The 10735-nt window shown below is 29.1% G+C and overlaps 1 long non-coding RNA gene across 1 annotated transcript in view; it reads right to left on the bottom strand.

The window, feature by feature from the left end:
- Window positions 1-10273, bottom strand: part of LOC105114753 (uncharacterized) — a 10794-nt gene extending 521 nt beyond the window's left edge. The window contains exons 1-2 of the long non-coding RNA XR_840196.1: window positions 10260-10273; window positions 9739-9743 (exon numbers count right to left, since the gene is read on the bottom strand). This is a non-coding gene — a long non-coding RNA (uncharacterized LOC105114753). The remainder of the gene's footprint in view (window positions 1-9738; window positions 9744-10259) is intronic.
- Window positions 10274-10735: the final 462 nt, after the last annotated feature.

Genomic DNA, 10735 nt, shown 5'->3' with positions numbered 1-10735 from the left:
AAGAAGAAGAAGAAGAAGTTGATGAGAATTTTGAGATGGAAGATTAACGTAAGGATTAAACAATGATAACAACAAATGTCAAGGTTAGAGGATCCACTAATGATATGTCAAATAAGTATAGTATAAACTCTTATTATTCAATTGGAAACCACACACAAAGTAGGTTCCAATTAGATTATAAATTATTAACATGATTACATTAATTATCTTATTCGATTAATTCTAATACTTGTAAATGTTGTCAAGCATTTGATTAGCACTTAAAAGTACATTTTTATCGAGGTTTTATATTATCATTTTGCACTTGAAGTATCAATAAATAATTCCTTAACTAAAACATGTTTTATAATAACATATCTAATAATATAAGATACATTTAATTTGTGGTAAATGTTCATTTTAAATGCAGATCTATCACATAAATAAAAGGATTGATTGATGAGTTTAAGAATTGAAATTAAAAGGACAGAGAGATGGTCAAACATAGAAAAGAGATAATGATGCAGTCCAAACCGGAACACTGTTTGATAATTGGATCATATCTGAAGTTGTAGATCTCATATTTAGATCTAATTTATATAGATGGAAAGGTAAGAAACAAGCCTACAACTTTCATGGGAGCCCAAGATTTAAAGTCACTTTCAAGTCCAAATTATAGCAATAACGAAGAAGTTTGAATCTGTCCTACAGCCCAAACACTGTTCAGTGTTTGACCCATATCTAAAGTTTTAGAAGTCCAAATGACCTCCATTTTTTCCCTAAAAAACAGAGATAATTTCCTAAAACTTTCATGTTTTCAAGTGGTTCCGATTCTAACGTTATCAATGATGTTTGGGGTAGACAAGAGAAGATAAGGATTGTCACCAAGTCAAGAGTTGGTCACCCACTTATTAATTAGTTATCAATTCAATAGTTCCCAATTTTGGCATATAAAAAGAGGCATTTGCCATGCATTTAAGAATCTTGGTTTCCAGATCAAGATTATGCTCTTGCTTTTCTCTCTTTATAGCTTTGTATTGTTTATGTTTTGCTTTCATTAATATCAAGTTTATGCCTTTCATATCCTTTCCTTTACTTAGTTAACTTTTATCTTATTTATGTTCTTATTTTGTTTATTTATTTTTCTTTCATTCATTATATTTAGGTAAGTTTATTATGTCAAGGTGAAAAGGTTACACTAATGGTGTAAGAATAAGTATACTGTAAACTCAACATGGACCTTAATATTTAATACTAACATGTTTTGTATTTGTTATCTTGTTCACTTTTAATACTTTGCTTGTTAAATGGTTAATCTAGATTAATGTTGTATAACACTTGATACAACAAATACTTGGCACTTTCATAGCCCATATTGTATGGTATAACCGGCACCTGAGCTATGAAAGGAACTTGATTTGTTGTTAACATAAGTTATAATCATGAATGCTTGACCATATTTACAAGTATTAGCATTATTTGAATAAGATAACTAATGTAATCATGTTAACAATATATAATTTGATTGGAACCTCCTTTGTGTGTGGTTTCCATTTAAGTAATAACAGTTTATACTATACTTGTTTGACATACCATTAGTAGATTCTCCAACCTTGACATTTGTTGTTATCATTGTTTAATCCTTACTTTAATCTTCCATCTCAAAGTTCTCATCAACTTCTTTATTATTATTATTATTATTATTATTATTATTATTATTACTACAATCACTATTACTACCACTACCACCACCACCACCACTATTATTATTATTGTTGTTGTTTTTGTTGTTTTTGTTGTATTATTGTTATCTATAATTTATACAATTAACCATCTGTGCTTCGACCCCAGTCTTGCTGGATTATTTATTACTTCGACACTCCTGCACTGTGGAGAAAACATCAATCTTTTAGTCATGTCAGTATTCATGATTATAACTTATGTTAACAACAAATCAAGTTTCTTTCATAGCACAGATGTTAGTTATACCATATAGTATGGGTTATAAAAGTGTCAAGTATTTGTTGTGCCAAGTGTTATACAATATAAATCTAGATTAGCCATTTAACAAGCAAAGTATTAAAAGTGAACAAAATAACAAATATAAAACATGTTAGTATCAAACATTAAGGTCTATATTGACTTTATATTATACTTATTCTTACACAATTAGTGTAATTTTTTCACCTTGACATAATAAACTTGGCTGAATATAATGAAAGAAAGAAACATAAATAAACAAAATAAGAACAAAAATAAGATAAAAGTTAACTAAGTAAAGGAAAGGAAATGAAAGGCATAAACTTGATATTAATGAAAGCAAAACTTAAGCAATACAAAAATACAAAAAGAGAAAGCATAAGCATGATCTTGATCTGGAAACTAAGATGCCTAAATACATGGCAAATGCCTTATCTTCTCTTGTCTAAATAAAACATCATTGATAATGTTAGAATTTGAACCCGACCTCCACATGAAATTGTATGAAATTTTCTCAGTTTTTCAAAGAAAACAATTCAAGTCATTTGGACTTCTAGAACTCAAGATATGGGCTAAACACTGAACAGTGTCTAGGCTGCAGGACAGATTCAGACTTCTTCGTTGTTACTACAATTTGGACTTGAAAGTGGCCTTATTAAAACTAGACCTCCACATGAAAGTTGTAGGCCTATATCTTACCTTTCCATCCATATAATATAGACCTAAATCCAAGATCTATAGCTCCAGATATGACCTAATTACCGAAAAGTGTTCCGGTTTGGACTGCACTAACATCTCTTTTCTAAGTTTGACCATCTCTTTATCCTTTAAATTTCGGTACTTAAACTCATCAATCAATCCTCTTATTTATGTGATAGGCCTCCATTTAAGATGAATATTCACCACAAATTAAAGATATCTTATATTATTAGATATGTTATTATAAAACATGCGTTAGTTAAGGAGTTATTGATACTTTAAGTACAAAATGATTATATAAAATATAAAACCTTAATAAAAATGCACTTTTAAGTACTAATCATACCCCACAACCAGCTTATTATTAGTTCCAAGTAATCAAAGCATTAAAATAGAAAAATAATTTGCGAATTCCACAAAGCAAGACATTTATCATTTAACTTCCATTAATCTATCTAGATAAACAAACTCATTAAATTTATATATTTTCTTAATATCTTTTAAACAAGATATTAATAAACCTTTCCTTTGTGCTCAATATATCAACACATAGTTGTAGGGCTTTTCTTGGAAAAAAACAAATTTTTTGTTCTAATATTTAAAGTTAACTTTCTTGGGTTGGGATTATTATTATTTTTTCTCTTTTTTTAATATATATATATATATATAAACTTAAAACACGATGCATCTTTAACCCATGTAACGAGCTTTCGGCTAATGACTTCCAGACTAGTTGATCTTAGAGCATTAGGTGTTGAGACATCCCTATAAGTTTAGTAACTCAAGTTGCAGATACTGATATGTAGATAGTGTAATGTTTGATTCCCTTAAGCTTTTCTCCTTAACTCATGTAACAAGCATTGGGCCAATAGCTCCCAAGTCAGTTTGCCTTAGGGTATTAAGTGTTAAAACATCCTTTTGGGCTTAATTGCTTAGGTTAGGGAGGCTACAAAACCAAACTTATCTACGTTTTTATTATCAGCATCATTTTCTTTGCTCTTTTTTTGGCAAATTATATACTATCCCTTTTTTTTAATTGTTACCTTTAACAAAATAACATAAATAATATAATAATCCAATTTGGAACCCACAATCATATGTTAAAGTGTGTGTGTGAAAATTAAGGTTTAAGAATACAAGTTAAATGAGTATATAAGCAGAATTAAGTGATAACAATACAAGAGTTTGTAAACTTGAATATTTCAAGAAGTATTATGATAGATCTTGTTATGAATATTGCAAATAACCATTGAAAAATATTAACCAAGATATGTCTCAAGAGTCAATAAAATTCCTCCTTACTCTACCATCTAAGTAACAACAATTTGCAAATGGTTTATAAAAATGAAAACACGGATAGTTCTTTTTTTTTTTAATATCAACTACAACAATTTGCAAATGGTTTATGAAAAAGAAAACACAGTTAGTTCTTTTTTTTAATATCAACTACTACCCTCTCCTCCCAACAAAAATGAGACATTGTCCTTAATGTTATAAGGTAGAAAGATAGAGTATAAAAGATATCACCTGAAATACCGAACACCAACAATCTTGAAACACATTTAAACAAATATAAAAAACAACAAAACATATTAATAAAACCAAAAGACATAAAGATTCACAAATGAAGGCCTAAATATAATCTAAGGTTTTTATGGCTTTCCTTAGTTGACCAATTTATGTGACTCATGGAGGGATCAATTACAAGAATAAAAGATTATAGTTGGTCAATCAATTATTTAGTAGTAGGAGCAGAGATCATGATTTGTCGTGCAGAAGATGTTAGAAATTCATGTTCCACAACATGATCAAAAAAAGACAATTACTTATCATAATAACCATTAACATTTAACAAACCTATGGGTTTATGATGAATGTGTAGTTGGGCCCAAGAAGAAATATGAAAGATCTTTTCTAATGTGCCCAAACCACCTGGTAAGGCAATGAACGCATCAGCATGGTTAAACATTGAATTTATTCGAGTAGACATTATAAAGATGTGTAGTTTCTCTCCAATTATTTTTCCAATGATGTTCCTTTGTGCTAAAGCTTTGGAGACAACCCCTAAAACTTGATTACCTCCTAAAAATACACCTATTGACACATCTCTCATTAACCTATGACCACCTCCCTTATACACTAAATGAATCTTTATCTTATCTATCACCTAACCAACATGATTTGCTGATTCTAAAAACTCCTTTTCTTTTCCATAACTAGATCCACCGAAAACACAAATATTTTTTTTATGTGATGACCTAAGGAACTTGTCATTTCTACACACTTATATATTTGTTGAATGTATAAGTTGAGTAGAAATGAAAGGAAGGTGGAGAGGATTTTAGATATGAGAAATTAAAAAGGAAATCATACCATCTATATGTAGGCCAGTTGGAGTCTCATACATACTCTCTCTTTGTATTTATTTATTTATTTTTGGAAAAGCATGTGTATGTAGAAGTAGTTGTGATTGTGACTCACATCTTTCCTTGGTTTTACATTCAAGAATGACTTAATTGCCCTCTATGGGTCGGAGATAGGCTTCCCATCTAGTTTTGTTAAAAACTAGCAAATAGGGTCTATTTTAGTCAGATTCCTAAAACTAAATTTATCGTGTTCTTTATGAAAATGGGGCCATAAATCATAAATTGCATGATGTACATCTCTACTAAGATGTGTCTCAAGAGTCAATAGAAGATTATCCAAAGACCTCTTATTTAGGCCATCCTTAATGAATTGTATTTTATCTTTATGGTTTATAGATACCATTCCTAAAGAACAACATTATGCATTACAAGTCCATCTGACACATCGATGACAGACTTTCAATTGTTTTGCTCGACGTTTCTTTGCAAAAGTGCTTTTACCTATTCCAGGCATATGTGAAATAAAGGAATTAGAGGATTCACCTGATAATCAGACCTTTGCTTCAATCAACCAGCGAATATCTTTAGGAATTCCATGATTCATTAACAATCTTGATTTTGCACATCTAACACGGTAAATTTTTATAATCGCATTCTAAGGTAGAGCGGGAAAATACTTTTTTAATTTTTCAAGAGTGGTATCCATTTTCAAATGAGAATTAAAAGAGAGATTCAACGAAAGGGTAAAGAGCAAAGAATTACACAAATATATACATAGATATTAGTTATTATGAGAAACTGAAAGAACTTACTTAAGTCATGGAGTACCATTATCCGACATTTAATTGGGTGAGAGAAACTAGCAAAACAAAAATCACACAAAAAAAAAAACACAAAAACAAACTGAGAAAAGAATCAATCTTTATATATAAGATCACCTAATTCAATAGAGTTATTTTCAATTGAAAAATTATCAAAGTAAACTTTCACATGACGTCCATTTACCTTGAAAATATTGTCATTCTTTGGATTTTTGATATCAGAGGCCTCATATAAATATACATGTGTCACAATAAATGGACTGCTCCATTTTGATCTTAGTTTTCCAGGAAATAAATAATGTATCTTTTTGAATTGTTAGATATTACAATTGCAATGTAATTTATATATAAAAGTATTTTCTTTGTTTTTCTTTATTGAAAATATTTGATTAATTCTATGTAGATACTTGTTCAATCTAAAGAAAAAAGGTTAAGAACAAGGTGCATATTGAGGTTTCGATATGTGAGGCATATATTGTTAAGGAGATCTTAATATTTATCTTGTACTATTTTGAACCTCATTTGAGAATGAGAATCAATCGTGTTCCATGGTATGATAATGGAGGTGAAGTGCTTTCTAGTGGGTATTTGTCAATATTTTTCAATCCTAGATGACTCACACCTAAAAATGCCATAAGGGAAAGATATTTGTTCGAAATAGAGTTCAAACAAACATACAATTATGTTCTATTTAACTGTGATGAGCTGAAACCTTTTATTCAGTAAGTATATGTACTACTTAAACTTCATTAAGAATGTACTATTTATATATTGTAATATCATAAACTCATATAATTTGAAAAAACCTTATAGGCAACATCTATAATATTTACTATCCAATAATTCATAGTTGATCGAATCCCAAATCTTTCAATTACAAGGTGAAAAATTTACCGCTAGTTTAGAACATATGTAACTACTATCACAAAGTCATTATCTCTTGTAAAGTTATTGTATGTCATTACAAAATTCTTGTTTACTATTCATTATTGTACATGATATACAAGGTTTATCAAATGGAAATGAGTGTTGCTATTTCATTGTCTTCATTAAGCCAGAGCCCTGAAAGAAAAGTTAAGTGCTGCAACAAGTATTTTGTCAATAGATATATGTTTTATACTAAACAATAGAGGTATGGAATAAAGATATACAACAACAGTATTTGTGTTAAGAGTTCAACTTGTAATGAGTTTGAAGTTGACTACTATGGTAAATTAGAAGAGATCGTCAAACTGCAATATCATAGCAAGCAGAATATAGTGTTTTTATTCAAATGTTATTGGTATGACACCACTAACAGAGGAATTAGAGTATATCCTCATTATGGTCTAGTCGAAATCAACTCAAAAGTTAGACTCCACAACGTAAACGATGTTTTTGTTTTTGCAAAGCAATGTCAACAAGTTTATTACAAATACACCCCTTTTTTTAGAAAGGATCGATCAAGAGATGATTGGTTATTCAGTTTAAAAATGAAACCTAGAGGTTATGTTGAGGTTGTTCAAGATGGGAACGAAGACATAGGTGTGTGAGATAAAATCTTTTAAGTTAGTGAGTTGGTTGAACCATATCGAGTTGCTCCTTTGATTAATATAGAAAAAATTCAAATTTTCATGTTTTTGATGATAGTCTTGTTGGTGTTGATGCCGAGGAGTTGAATGTTGTTTTGAGCTTTAGCGAACAACCAAATATCGATGAAGATGATGATGATGATATCCATATTAAAGATTGCGATGAAGTTGATGACTATTCAATTGACGATGATGAAGAAGAAAATTCTAACTAACTATCAGAATCGAGGAAAGTGTAAAGCATTTTTTTATAATGTAATGTTATGGATGATATTTTGTAATACGAAATATTTATTTTATAATTGTCAACTATTATTATTGTTTTATGCAGGCAGTTTGTAATTTAAGTGTCTGTAGGAGGGTAAATAGGCAATACAAACATAATATTTCATACATAGTGCATGATCACCAATGTCTTTACAGCCTTCCGTCTATCAGTATTTTACCAAGAGTTGCAAAATATTTACTGCAAATACCACAATCATCGATGTTTATGCTAATGGATAATGTATGTGTTGATATTTTACAGAGAGTTGAAAAATATTTATTGAAAATGCCATAATCACCAACATCTCTATAGACAGATAAAGTCCTCTGGTATTTTACCAATAGATTTATTGCTGGATGATGTGAATTCCAAAGGACAGGTATTAATGCATCTCTGACTGCATGTACTTGCCAATGAAATTACTGATGGACTGTGAAAATTATAAAGGATAATTAAAAATATTTAGTGTGAAATTCAAAATTCACTGACAGGTTTTTGAAAAGTCACCAAAAAATAATTAAAAGTAATATTATTTAAATATTCCATCAGTAAAACTACACTATAAATCCCAGTAACCGCCCCTTCAATTCATTTTCATTTCCTTTGTTTAAGAGTTCTCTCATTTTGATTTTTTTTCCCTCTCATTTGCTTCAAAACATTTTTTTTTTTTGCCTGTTATCTCTAGTTCAATGTTTAACAAATTAAAAGGTATGTATTTCTATTTAATATGCTTAATGATTTTATTTTTTTATTTTTATTTTTTTGTTTTAGTTATTGTTATTTTTGTTGTGTTTTTTATTTTGGTGTATTTTTATAATGTAGATAAAGTCTTGAAATAAACACATTATTAAGATAAGCATTTTTCATAAGTAAAGTCTATAATTTTTTTTTTTAATTTGTTCAATATATTTTATTGTTTGTTTTGCCATAATAATTAAATTCTTTGTTGAATTTACCTTGTAATTCGTAATTAAATATATAAGAATAAATTTAATTATTTTATCTCAATTTTACTCTATTGTTGCATGATATATATTTAATTATTTCCATTGATTTTAATTGTTATTTGTATAGATGTTAAGTTATATATAAGATTTTTGAATGGGGTTAATAGGTTGTGGCTATTGTTAATATTTACATGTTTGAAAACTATGGGTAGTCTCCAGTACAGGGGAGATGCTGCTGAATTTTTTTTAATAATTGAACTTAATTATGTAATTATTCGTATAAAATTGTGTAAATGCATTGAACGAAATCAACAGCTCATCGCTCACATATGGACGCAATTAGTTCTTCTATCAATGAGAATGACATGTCCTTAGATGTTGATTAAGAAGAATCACCTGTGCCGACTCGTGATGCTGCCTCTTCCAATGTGGTCTCATAGCGCAAAGGCGGTGTGTCTTTATAGCGGAATCAATTCACCCACAAGTACGAGACATATTGAAAGGATGACCTTTTAATTAATTTTTTTTCGATTTGGTTTTAGTTTTTTATTTTTATTATAACATAATTTATGAACAACTAATCAATATTCCATTAATTTAATTTATTTTTAGGTTCACAAACATTGAGGCTGCCCAAGTAACATCATTGATGTTTAAATCGTTGATGGAGATTTTATTATTTCAATGGAGTCAAGTTTCCAAATATCCTGAATGAAGACCTTATATCGATCCATGGTTTCAAAGATTTTAGGTTGGTGTTCATTTCTAATTTCCAGCTTATTTTTAATAAATTATTATTATAATTATAAATAAATTATTATTTATATACAATACAAATTCGAGTGAGACAATGCACATGATAAGTTATTATTTTTCTTGAATTGAATATGGTGATTTCTTTTTTCATTTTCAAGAGACTTATAAAAGTCGGTTGAGGAAGAGATACGAGGATAATCTTTCGACCCATTCAGATTTGTGGATGGAGGTAGGATCGTCTAGTGAACCTGATAAAAATTGGGTGTACAGGCTCTCCAACACTATGGTCGAGAACTTGCGGGTGGCCTGTAGTGTCTTAACCGTTAGGAGCTCATAATTAGTATCGACCACCCAATCTAAAGAGATCGTGGTCTTGTAGCAACACAATACTCATCTCATTGAAAAAAATGAGTACTTCTCGGCGAATTATGAACAACTCTACCAAATGATCATGAAAATTACATCACAAATGGATGATATATGTGCGCCTTCTTTTTGACCATTTTGTCTCGTGAACAATTAGCCTTCTCTAGCACCGTTATTGTTTTAGTTTAATTTTTTTTTGGAAACATATTAAACTTGTAATGAATATTTGGATGAATATTATTTAACTTTATTTTTATATTTTTTATGTTTAATACAATTTTATTTGCATAATTGGTTTTTTTACTATATATATATATATTAAAAAATATCATCAATAGATTTTCAGATGGAATGTTTCCATCAGTATTTTACAGAAAGTTGAAAAATATTTACTCGAAATGCCACAATCACCAATGTCTTCACAGACGCAAACATTCCGTTGGTATTTTACTAAAAATTGAGAAATATTTACTACAAATGCCGTAATCACCAATGTTTATACCAACGGATACATTCCATCAACATTTTATTTAGAGTTGAAAAATATCTACTTTATATGCCACTATCATTGATGGAATATTTCTAGCAAGAATTTTTTTTCACACATTTTTTATATGTAAAACCATTAGTATTTCTATTTTTATTTTTATTTTTTACTGACAGAATGTGGAATTACTGATGAACAATATGTCGACAGACTCTTTCCATCGGGGATTTAGTCGTTAAAAAATTTACCAATGAAGTGGCAATTTTACACAAAAGGATTTGGTTTGTCGGTAAAACTGTTAAAAGTTGTAGTGATTTGCGTCTTAACAAGTGTGATTTAATTTGTTCATATATTTTTTTATTAGCATGATAGTTTAGTTTTCTATATTTCTTTATGATAAAGTTGAGAGTAATTTTAAACATTTAACGTTGTTTCATTCTTTCATGGGAACATTCTTAATTCTATACCTTTTCCCTCCTTAAACAATATCTGTTA

The sequence above is a fragment of the Populus euphratica genome, unplaced genomic scaffold (assembly GCF_000495115.2).
Source record: "Populus euphratica unplaced genomic scaffold, PopEup_1.0 scaffold575.1, whole genome shotgun sequence".
Lineage (NCBI taxonomy): Eukaryota > Viridiplantae > Streptophyta > Magnoliopsida > Malpighiales > Salicaceae > Populus > Populus euphratica.
The sequence above is the reverse complement of the archived record's forward strand: the minus strand, read 5'-3'. Positions and strand labels throughout refer to the sequence as shown.